Genomic DNA, 9361 nt, shown 5'->3' with positions numbered 1-9361 from the left:
CACTTTGTAGACCAGGCTGGCCTTGAACTCAGAAATCCGCCTGCCTCTGCCTCCCGAGTGCTGGGATTAAAGGCGTGCGCCACCACGCCCGGCCCAGAGGACATCTTTAAAGAGTCATTTGTCTCCTACTGTGGGTTCTGGGACTGGAACTCAGGCCTCAGGCTTTCACCAGTGTCTGTCAAGGTTCTGCTGGCCCTTGTTTAGCTTGTTGGAGATAGAATCTTGCTAGACAGCCCTGGCTACTCTGGAACTTGCTGTAAAGACCAGAGTGGCTTCAGACTTGGCGCGCTCCCCCTGGCTGTACCCCTCCTGGATGCTGAGCCGACACTGTCTGCAGTGTCTGGCTTGTTTGCAAGTGTCTCAGGCTAGTCTTGAGCAGCTAAGCTACATAGCTGAGGGTGACTTTGAACTTCTTACCCTCCTGCCTCTGTCTGCAGAGTGCTGGGATTATTTGGGGTTCTGGGGGTGGGGCCTAGGGCTTTCGTATATGCTATACTAGGCAAACGCTACGGCTGAGTTATATCTCCAGCCGCTTCTGAAGATCTTCATTCTTCTCCTGTAGCTCTCTATCTAAATCCTGGGGTTACAGGCTTGTGTCAGCGTGCCCAGCTTCATTTAAGTAATTTGAATACTTATTGAACCCAAGATATACCATAAAACCATTTCAACATGTAGTCAACATAGAAAACATACACTAGTTCCCATGTTGTTTTTGTGCTGAGTCTTTGGAGTCTGTTATGTATTTTACCCTTAAAGCACATCGGAGTCACTAGATCCATGTGGCTAATGATGGCCTCGCTGGGCAGGTGGGTCAGAGGAACAGATAATAGTCTTGCTGCCCCGAGATTAGTGCTGGCTCATAGCTGTAATCATTTACCAGAGAAGCCTTATTCAAAACAATGTGGAATTAGTGTTTGAGACAATAGTGCCGGCTACTGCAGTTAAGATCTGAGTTAGACCTATTCTGTTGTCCTAGCCACAGAAAAGGTAGAAGCCTGCTCTTTCTTTTTAATTTCTTTTTATTTTCTGTGCATTGGTGTTTTGCCTGCATGTATGTCTGTGTGAGGGCATCAGATCTTGTAGTTACAGACAGTTGTAAGTTGCCATGTGGGGCACTGGGAATTGAACCTGGATCCTCTGGAAGAGCAGTCAGTGCTCCCGGTCATTGAACCATCTCGCCAGCCCGAAGCCTACCATTCCCAATTAAATAAGTTAGGATTTGATGTTAGAGCTGAGATGTAGACTTTGTGATGTAGCACCATAACTCTATGCTTTTGGATACTCTTCCATTTTATTTTTGGGATGTGACTGTGTGTGTGTGTGTGTGTAAGTAATGGTCATGGGCACACAGAGGTGTTCTCAGCTCAGGGCTTATGCTTGCTTGCACTGTCTTCTTACCCCCTGGGCTGCCCTCCTAGCCACATCTCCCCCGAGTTTTAAAGGTAGATCTTCTTTGTTGAGGAAACTGGGGTCACTGTTTTTATAATATCCAAAATATTGTGGAGCATTTCGGATTTCTTTTTTGTGGGTCTGTGTGTGGAGGTGTGCACCTGTGGTGTCTGTTTGCATTTGGATGTTAGCATGTGCACAGCATGCCACAGCATGGCACACATGAGGAAGTCAGAGGGCAGCCTGTGTTGTTAGTCTTCCCTGTCTGTCTTGTTTGACACAGGGTCTCTGCTGCTGGGTACACCAGGCCAGCCAACCTGCACATCCTGGAGTCTCCCTCCCATCTCACTCACAGAGAGTGGGCTCACCGGCACTGGATTGTAAAATTAGGAATGCTAATTTAGTTTAGAAATGAAATAGCAAAGACTTTAGTTAAGTCTTTGTTAATATTTGAAAAAAACTGGAGTCTGTCGCACTTCTGCTTTTAAGCATTCAGATTAAGAATACTTTTTTTTTTTTACATTAAAAGTTATTATTTTCCCAATGGAGAAGCTAGAGAAAGTACCCAAGGAGCTAAAGGGATCTGCAACCCTATTGTTGGAACAACATGATGTACTAACCAGNACCCCGGAGCTCTTTTCTCTAGCTGCATATGTATCGAAAGATGGCCTAGTCGGCCATCAATGGAAAGAGAGGCCCATTGGACTTGCAAACTTTATATGCCCCAATATAGGGGAATGCCAGGGCCAAAAGAATGGGAATGGGTGTGTAGGGAAGTGGGGGGGGCTATGGGGGACTTTTGGGATAGCATTGGAAATGTAANTGAGGAAAATATGTAATAAAAATATTTAAAAAAAAACATAAAAAAAAAGTTATTATTTTACGCTGGGTGTGGTGGCACACAACTTTAATCCCAGCACTCAGAAGGCAGAGGCAGGTAGATCTCTGAGTTTGAGGCCAGAATGCTCTACAGAGCAAGTTTCAGGACAGGCAGGCTACACAGAGAAACCCTGTCTCTAAACTTAAAAAAAAAAACAAAATTAGGAAAAACAAATTATTTTGGGGGGCTGGAAATACGGCTCGGCAGTTAAGAGCACTTGCTGTTCTTTTAGAAGACACAAGTGGAGGTGCCCCATCAAGGGCTTGACAACCGCCTGGGACTCCAGTCGCAGAGACGCTGATTCCCTCTTCTGCTCTCTGTGAGCACCTGCAAGCACGTGATGCACAGCCATCCACCCAGGCACACACGCATACACACGCATACACATATGTACACAGAAATAAAACCAAGTCAATCTTTGTCATCTGCTCGAGGGCTTGGGGCGACAACACAATAGATTAAGTATTTGCTGTGTAAGTGTCTTCATGGGACAAGGGAACCTACAGAAAAGCTGGGCAGGCGTGCAGCCGCCAGAAATCATGGTGCTGAGGAGGCAGAGGTGGCTAGTCTCACTGGCTGTGCTTGGTGTGCTCAGGAGAGAGGGCCTGCCTCAGTAAAGTGGAGCAAGGTTGAGGCAGACACCAGTGTTAACTTTAGGCCTTCATATTTCATGCTCACATGTGCCTGCATGCCACCCACCCACACATGTGCCTATGCCCATGTGAACATGGATACACGTATGCACACACATCCATTTGTCAAATGTGTTTTGATTTTTTTTTTCTTTCTTTTTTTTGGTATATAGCCCAGGCTGGCATCAAACGCTATCCTCCTGCCTTGGCAACTAATTGTAGGTTTGTGTCATCATGCACAGTCAAAATATTATTTGAGGGTAAAGATGTAGCTCAGGTGGTAGAGCACCTGGCTTGCATACACACGGCCCTGGGTTGGGTTTCCAGAACAACACGGGCAGGAAGATTTGAGGTTCAGAGTCAGTCATCCCTGGCTATTTAGCAAGTTTGAGGACAGCCTGGAAACCCTCCCTTCAACCGCCCCTAAAATGTTTTTGACACTGTAACCCCGACATTTTTGGCAATTCCAGGCCAATTATTTTGTAGAGTAATCCCAGTTGTTCCAGTTGCCTGTGACACCTTCTGGTGCTTGAGATTGAACCTAGGGCCTCACACACAGCAGGCAAGCATTCTCCAGCAGCCGCTGCTGGCTTTGGTACACCCCCCACCCGCACCCCAACCTCCAACACTGGGGCTTATGTCTGTCTTTGTGATGAGATTCAGATGATGGATCTGTGGCAGGAATAGCTCAGAAGTGCTGGTTGGATCCTATTAGGCATGTGATTTCAGTTTGTCCTGTGATTGTGGGTGTGCCTTTTATCAACTACAATCGGTCTTTCAGGCTCTCCTCTCTGAAGTTGCTCTTTTCTTCTCTGTAGTGAACAACTCTTCTATGCATAGCTACCTTAAATGGTCATAAACTTCTTTAAACTTTGCATTATAGACACACACTCATAAATATTTATATTTATCAATATATAATATACATAATATAATTCATAATATGTGATTTTATGAATTCCCATTTTGTTCAGTGGTTTATGGTCTGTAACTATTATTTCATTTTGATGATGATATAGTCACTTATTAGGCCATTAGGAAGCCCTCTTCCAAATAGAAAGTTTCTTAATAAATTAATATAAAAAAGAGTCTTGGAGCACAGGTTTTCTTCTGTTACCTTCTTTGTTGAGGTATAGTTGGCTCTTTTGGGTATACAGCTCTATGCCATGGGACTGTGTCGCAGTCACTGAGGTATGAAATGGACCCTTCACTTCAGAGTGACTGTCCCTGTCATCATCCTCTGTCCTCCCTGCCGAGTACCCTGTGAGTGGGGTCAGAGGGATGTGGTCCTCTGATTTCTTGTTGCCTTTAACCCATCACAGTGGAGTCTTATTCATGGTGTTGTGTGCCCTCGTTCCCTGTGGCTGCTGGTACCAAGTACCATAGCTTGGCTTAAAATAGCAGAAATTCACTTTCTTACAGTTCTCAGCCCCGGAGTCTGAAATCACAGGATTGGCAGAGCCGAGTCCCCCTGAGTGCTCAGGGAAGTCTTTCCTTACCTCTCTCTGGTGTTTTCGTTAGTAAAATCCTTGGTTTGTAGCTCTGTTGCTGCCACCTGCACCTCTGTTGTCATGTGACCTTCCCATGTGTCTGTGATTTCCCTCTTTCCTTGGATGCAGAGCCACGGAATTCTAGTACGAGCATCTTCTAAATGAATGAGTGACATGCAAAGATCCTGATTTTTCTCTTTCCCTTTTCTTCTCCCTCCACCTCCCCTTCTTCTTCTGAGGCAAGGTTTTATTCTGCAATCCAGGTTGACCTGGAACTCACTATATGACACAGAGCAGCCTCAAACCTGGGACAGTCCTTCTGCCTCAACCTCGGGAGTGCTGGAATCCCAGGCACCACCACGTTGTGCAGTTGTGCTCTCCTGTAAATACCTAGCAGTAGAATTGGTGGACTCTCCCTCTCTTGGTCTGTGTCTATTTCTAATGCTGGAGCCTGGACTTAGTGTTTAATATGCTAACCAAGCCCTTTACCACTAATCCATATCCCCCGAACCCTAGCTTTACCTTTATAGGAGGTTGCCGCCTGGTTTGCAAAGTGACTATAGTTTTCCATTCCATCAGGAAGACATAAGAATCCCATAAGAAGCCCTTGTCTTCTCCAGCTCTTGATGTTTCAGGCTTAAACACAAAAAGTCATCTGGGTGTGGCAGCATGTGCTTTTAATCCCAGCAACTGAGATGCACAGGCAAGTAGATCTCTCTGAGCCTGAGGTTAGGTCAGATGGGGAGGTATAGAAAGATGTCTCAAAAAATACATAAAAAAAAATTTAAAAAGTAAAAAAAAAAAAAAAAAAACCCAGCTACATATACACAGGCGCCTTGCCATCTTAATAATTTTTTAAAATATATAATTCAGTGGCATTAAACATATTTATATGAGGCAGGGGTAGGTGGATATCTGTGAGGCCAGTCTAGTCTACAAAGTGACTCTAGGACATCCAGGACTCAAACAAACAAACCAACCCACCAAAAAAACAAAAAAAGCAACAACAAAACCCTTCCCATTATTAGTTACAAGGAAAATGCAAACTGAGCCCTGCGTACTATGGACGAAACACAAAGAACAGCTGCTATAGAAACCAGGCAGCTCCTGGGACTCACATATGATCCAGCAAGCACAGCAGGAAAACCCTATCTTGAAAAAAACAAAACAAACAAAAACTCAACCAAACAAACAAAAACATTCATATGATTGTTCAGTCCATCTCCAGGACTTTTTCACCTTCTAAAACTGTAAGTCTGTACTTGTTGAAAAACAATTCTGTTTTCCCTTTCCTGGCCTGGCAGCCACCCTCTGCTTTCTGCTCATGGATGGGGCCGTGCTACGTGCCTCATTTAATCAAACACTGCTTGTCTTCTTGTGACTAAGTTGTTTCGCCTCACACGATTTCCTCAAGTTTCATGCATATTGTAACAGGATTTCCTTCCCTTTTAAGGGTGAATAATATTCTATTGTATGTGCATACCACATGTGTTTATCTGTTCATCTGGTGGACACTGCCTTGCTCTGCCTCTTGACTGGTGCATAATCCTGTTGTGAATGTGCTGTGGTAGGCAGCTCTCTCAAGTCTCTACTTCCTGTTCTGTGACAGGGCTCAGGTGTCTAGGCTGGCCTCAAACTAGCTAGTAGCTGAAGATAACGGTGGACTTCTAATCCTCCTGCCTCTACCTCCCTCCAGCTGACACTCACTCTCTCTCTCTTCCCCAGTTAATAGCCATCCCTAATAGGTTGGATATTTTAGTAGAAAAGGCTTGGATGTCTCATTCGGTCTTCAGTTTACATTTTCCTGACAACTAATAATGTTGAGGGTCTTTTGTGTTTGTCTTTTGAGAGATAGCCTCTTGACTGGGCTGGAATTCACTGTGTAGCCCAAGCTAACCCCAAGCTCAGAGATCTGCCTGCTTCTGCCTCCTGAGTGCCGGTGCTCACCCCAGCTGCAGCATCTTTATTAGACTTGTGCTGTCCCTTGTCCCTTGTCCCTCTCTTTCCTCCTTTTCCTCCTCCTCCCTCCCTCCTGCTACACTCTCCTTCTTTCTCCCCTTCCTCCTTCTGATAACACCAATAGCAACAGCTATCACTGCTGTTGTTTCATAGACAAGGTCTCACTTTGTAGCCCAGGCTGCCCTTGAACTGCTAGTGATCCTCTTGCCTCAGCCTCCCTAGTGCTGGGATTTCAGGCTGGGGACCAGGGACATCTTAATAATATAGAGTCTTTATTTTTGAGTATGGTTCTGTTTCCAAACATTACAGAAACACAGATTTTAGTTGTTTCTTATAATCACTTACTTACACACAGTCCTCTTTTAAAATATGTTTTCCTCTTGTTATATTTTAATTAACAAAGTGTATATTTATAATGTACAGCCTTCCTCTTTTCCCTCTGCCGGAATTGACTTTAGGATGTAAGCAGGTCAGGCACTCTCCCACTGAGCTCCATCCATGCTTTGGTACATGGGACTGGTATCTCAAGCTAATTAGCTACACTGACTCTCATCTCATCACTCTTCCTGAGACCCTGCTCTTAGACGTTTTTGGTTCTTCAATATGTAGTTAGTAATTATAGTCACTAGGAAGTCCAGTAGATCCTTTGGACAGTTCCTCCTAACCATTCATGCTTATGTTTTGTTTGGGGACAGGGTTGGCTGGCCTACCACTCACTACATAGCTTCAGGCTGGCTTGGAACTCTGTTCTCCTGCCTCAGTCTCCTGGGTGCTGGATTAAAGATTGTACCACCACCCAAGCACAGCCTGTGACTTTGTTTGTTTTTGCTATACCATTGGATGCTAAGCAGACTACTATTTTAATATGATTAAGGGCCAGTTCTTTATCCCAGTGGCCGATCTGAAAGCTCTTCTCCTCTAGTGCAAAGGCCCTCAAGGGGATGCGGAGTATCAGTCAAGTAAACCAAAGCCTGCTGTTCCAGTCCTCCTCTGACTTTCTTAGCGTGGGCTCCACTGTCAGGTCAAAGTTGTCTACAAATGGGACTGGCACATGCGCACTGCACGCAGTGAGGAGGAAAGGGACAATTCCTGTGAGGGCTAGGACTGTGCTCTCTGGATAGAAAAGAAGTAATCCTTCCACTGTCATCTTCAGTCTGAGTCACAGCTTGGGCACCTGTTGGCTGTGTGTCCTGCTTATTAGGCAACTACAGAGCAGGAGCCTAAAGGCTTCCCTCTATACTGGGCTCTCTGAATGTGGAATAGCACAGCTCCCCAGTGTTGGACATTTGGTTGTTCTGCTGCCAGTTCAGCCGGCATGTGCTTGTGCATGTTGCTCTATGCCTGCTTGGGTCATTTTTACTAGACTAGGAACTTCTCAGGAGAAACTGAACCTAAATGGTATAAAATTATAAACCAAAATTAATTTAAATTTAAAATCCAACCATTTGAAAGAAATGAAATCCTTAAAAAATTAGATGTGTTGTTAGAGACTAGTCAGACTGTGACAAAAGGACAGCATTTGAGTAGCACATATACACAAGCCAAGTGTAGCACATGCATAGCTAGCTGGCTACTCTAGCTAACAGACTGTGCTCCTACGTCTGGAAGGACTGGCTGACACCTGGTGGCATACACAGGCGTCCTAACAGCTGAGAGTCATGGTCAGCCCGAATGATAAGACTCAATAACAGAACAAGCAAACAAAAACTCAGGATTGTGTGAATAAAAAGTAAACTGTGAGGGATGTGTACATCAGAGCTAGAAGAGACATGTGTGCACGTGCAACCGTATTCCTTTCTCTGAAATTATACTTTAAAAAAAAGGTTTTGGCATAAGGTCTTATTGTGTATCCCTGGCTAGCCTGGAACTCGTGTAGACCAAACTGGCCTTGAACTCACAGAGAGAGATCTACCTGTCTCTGTCTCCCAAATGTTGGGATTAAAGATATGCACTACCACACCTAACGTTACAATTTTATTACTATTTTAAAATTATGTATATGTGTGTATCTTTGTGTAGATATGTGCATGTGGGTAGGGGTACCTTCGGAAACCAGAAGAAGGTTTGAAGTCCCTGGAGCTGGAGCTACAGGCGGCTGTGAACTGCCTGATGTAAATGTTGCAACCTGGACTTGGTTTCTCTGGAAGAACAGGAAATGCTCTTAACCTGCTGAGCCATCTCTTTAGCTGCTCCCCACAACCCCCTCCACCCCAACAGCCCTACTTTAAAAAAACAGGGTCTGGCCAGAGATCTCAGACTAGCTTGGAACTCTAATTTCTCCTACTTCAGTGTCTGCCCCAAGTGCTGGAATTATGGATATGTAATCAATCCCTTTGCAAAAATAATACTTTTTATTAGGTAAAACTTTAATGTATCATTCTCATTTTTGTCTATGTTTTTATTCCGTGTCAAGAGCTCTTGGCCTAAAATGATTTACTTTGTAAGTTGTATTAAATGGAAAATATTATCCAAAGTGGCGGTGTACACCAGTGATCTCAGCATTCAGGAGGTGGAGTCAGAAGATTGGAAAGCTCGTGGCCAGCTTGGCCTGCAGGAAAAACATCCCCTAACTCCCTTCCCCCCAAAGAAAGTTATTCTGTAGGTTTTCTGTTTGTTTGTTTGTTTGTTTGTTTTTAAACCTGGTTTTCTGGGCTGTAAAGCATGTCTAAAAGAAAATGGCAGAAGATACTGTAGTGATTCGGTGGGTGTTGTGACCAGCAGACAGACGAGTGGTCATTTCAAATACCTGCTTCTCCATCGTCCCATTGACCTTTTCAAATCCCTCCCATCCTCATCTGGAAAATCCATGCCTCCCTGTGTGTTTGCATGTCAGCTCTCTAAACCTTTGGGTTTTAAACTTCAGGGTCATAGCATAAGTGGCACGAATGTGGCATCAAGAAGCTGTAGAACACCTTTGCTTTCCAGTTTGGAAGCTAACTTCTCAGTTCTCTGGCCCCTTGGCTTCTGCCTCAATGTCCTGCATCTGGGAAAAGAGTGCCTTGGCTTGGTTT

At 44.6% G+C, this 9361-nt stretch overlaps 1 protein-coding gene across 1 annotated transcript in view; it reads left to right on the top strand.

The window, feature by feature from the left end:
* Positions 1-9361, top strand: part of Crtc3 (CREB regulated transcription coactivator 3) — a 104443-nt gene that overhangs the window by 12561 nt on the left and 82521 nt on the right. The window lies entirely within an intron of this gene.

Source organism: Mus caroli, chromosome 7 (assembly GCF_900094665.2).
Source record: "Mus caroli chromosome 7, CAROLI_EIJ_v1.1, whole genome shotgun sequence".
Taxonomy (NCBI): domain Eukaryota; kingdom Metazoa; phylum Chordata; class Mammalia; order Rodentia; family Muridae; genus Mus; species Mus caroli.
Note: the sequence above shows the minus strand (reverse complement) of the source record. Positions and strands in the feature narration are given on the sequence as shown.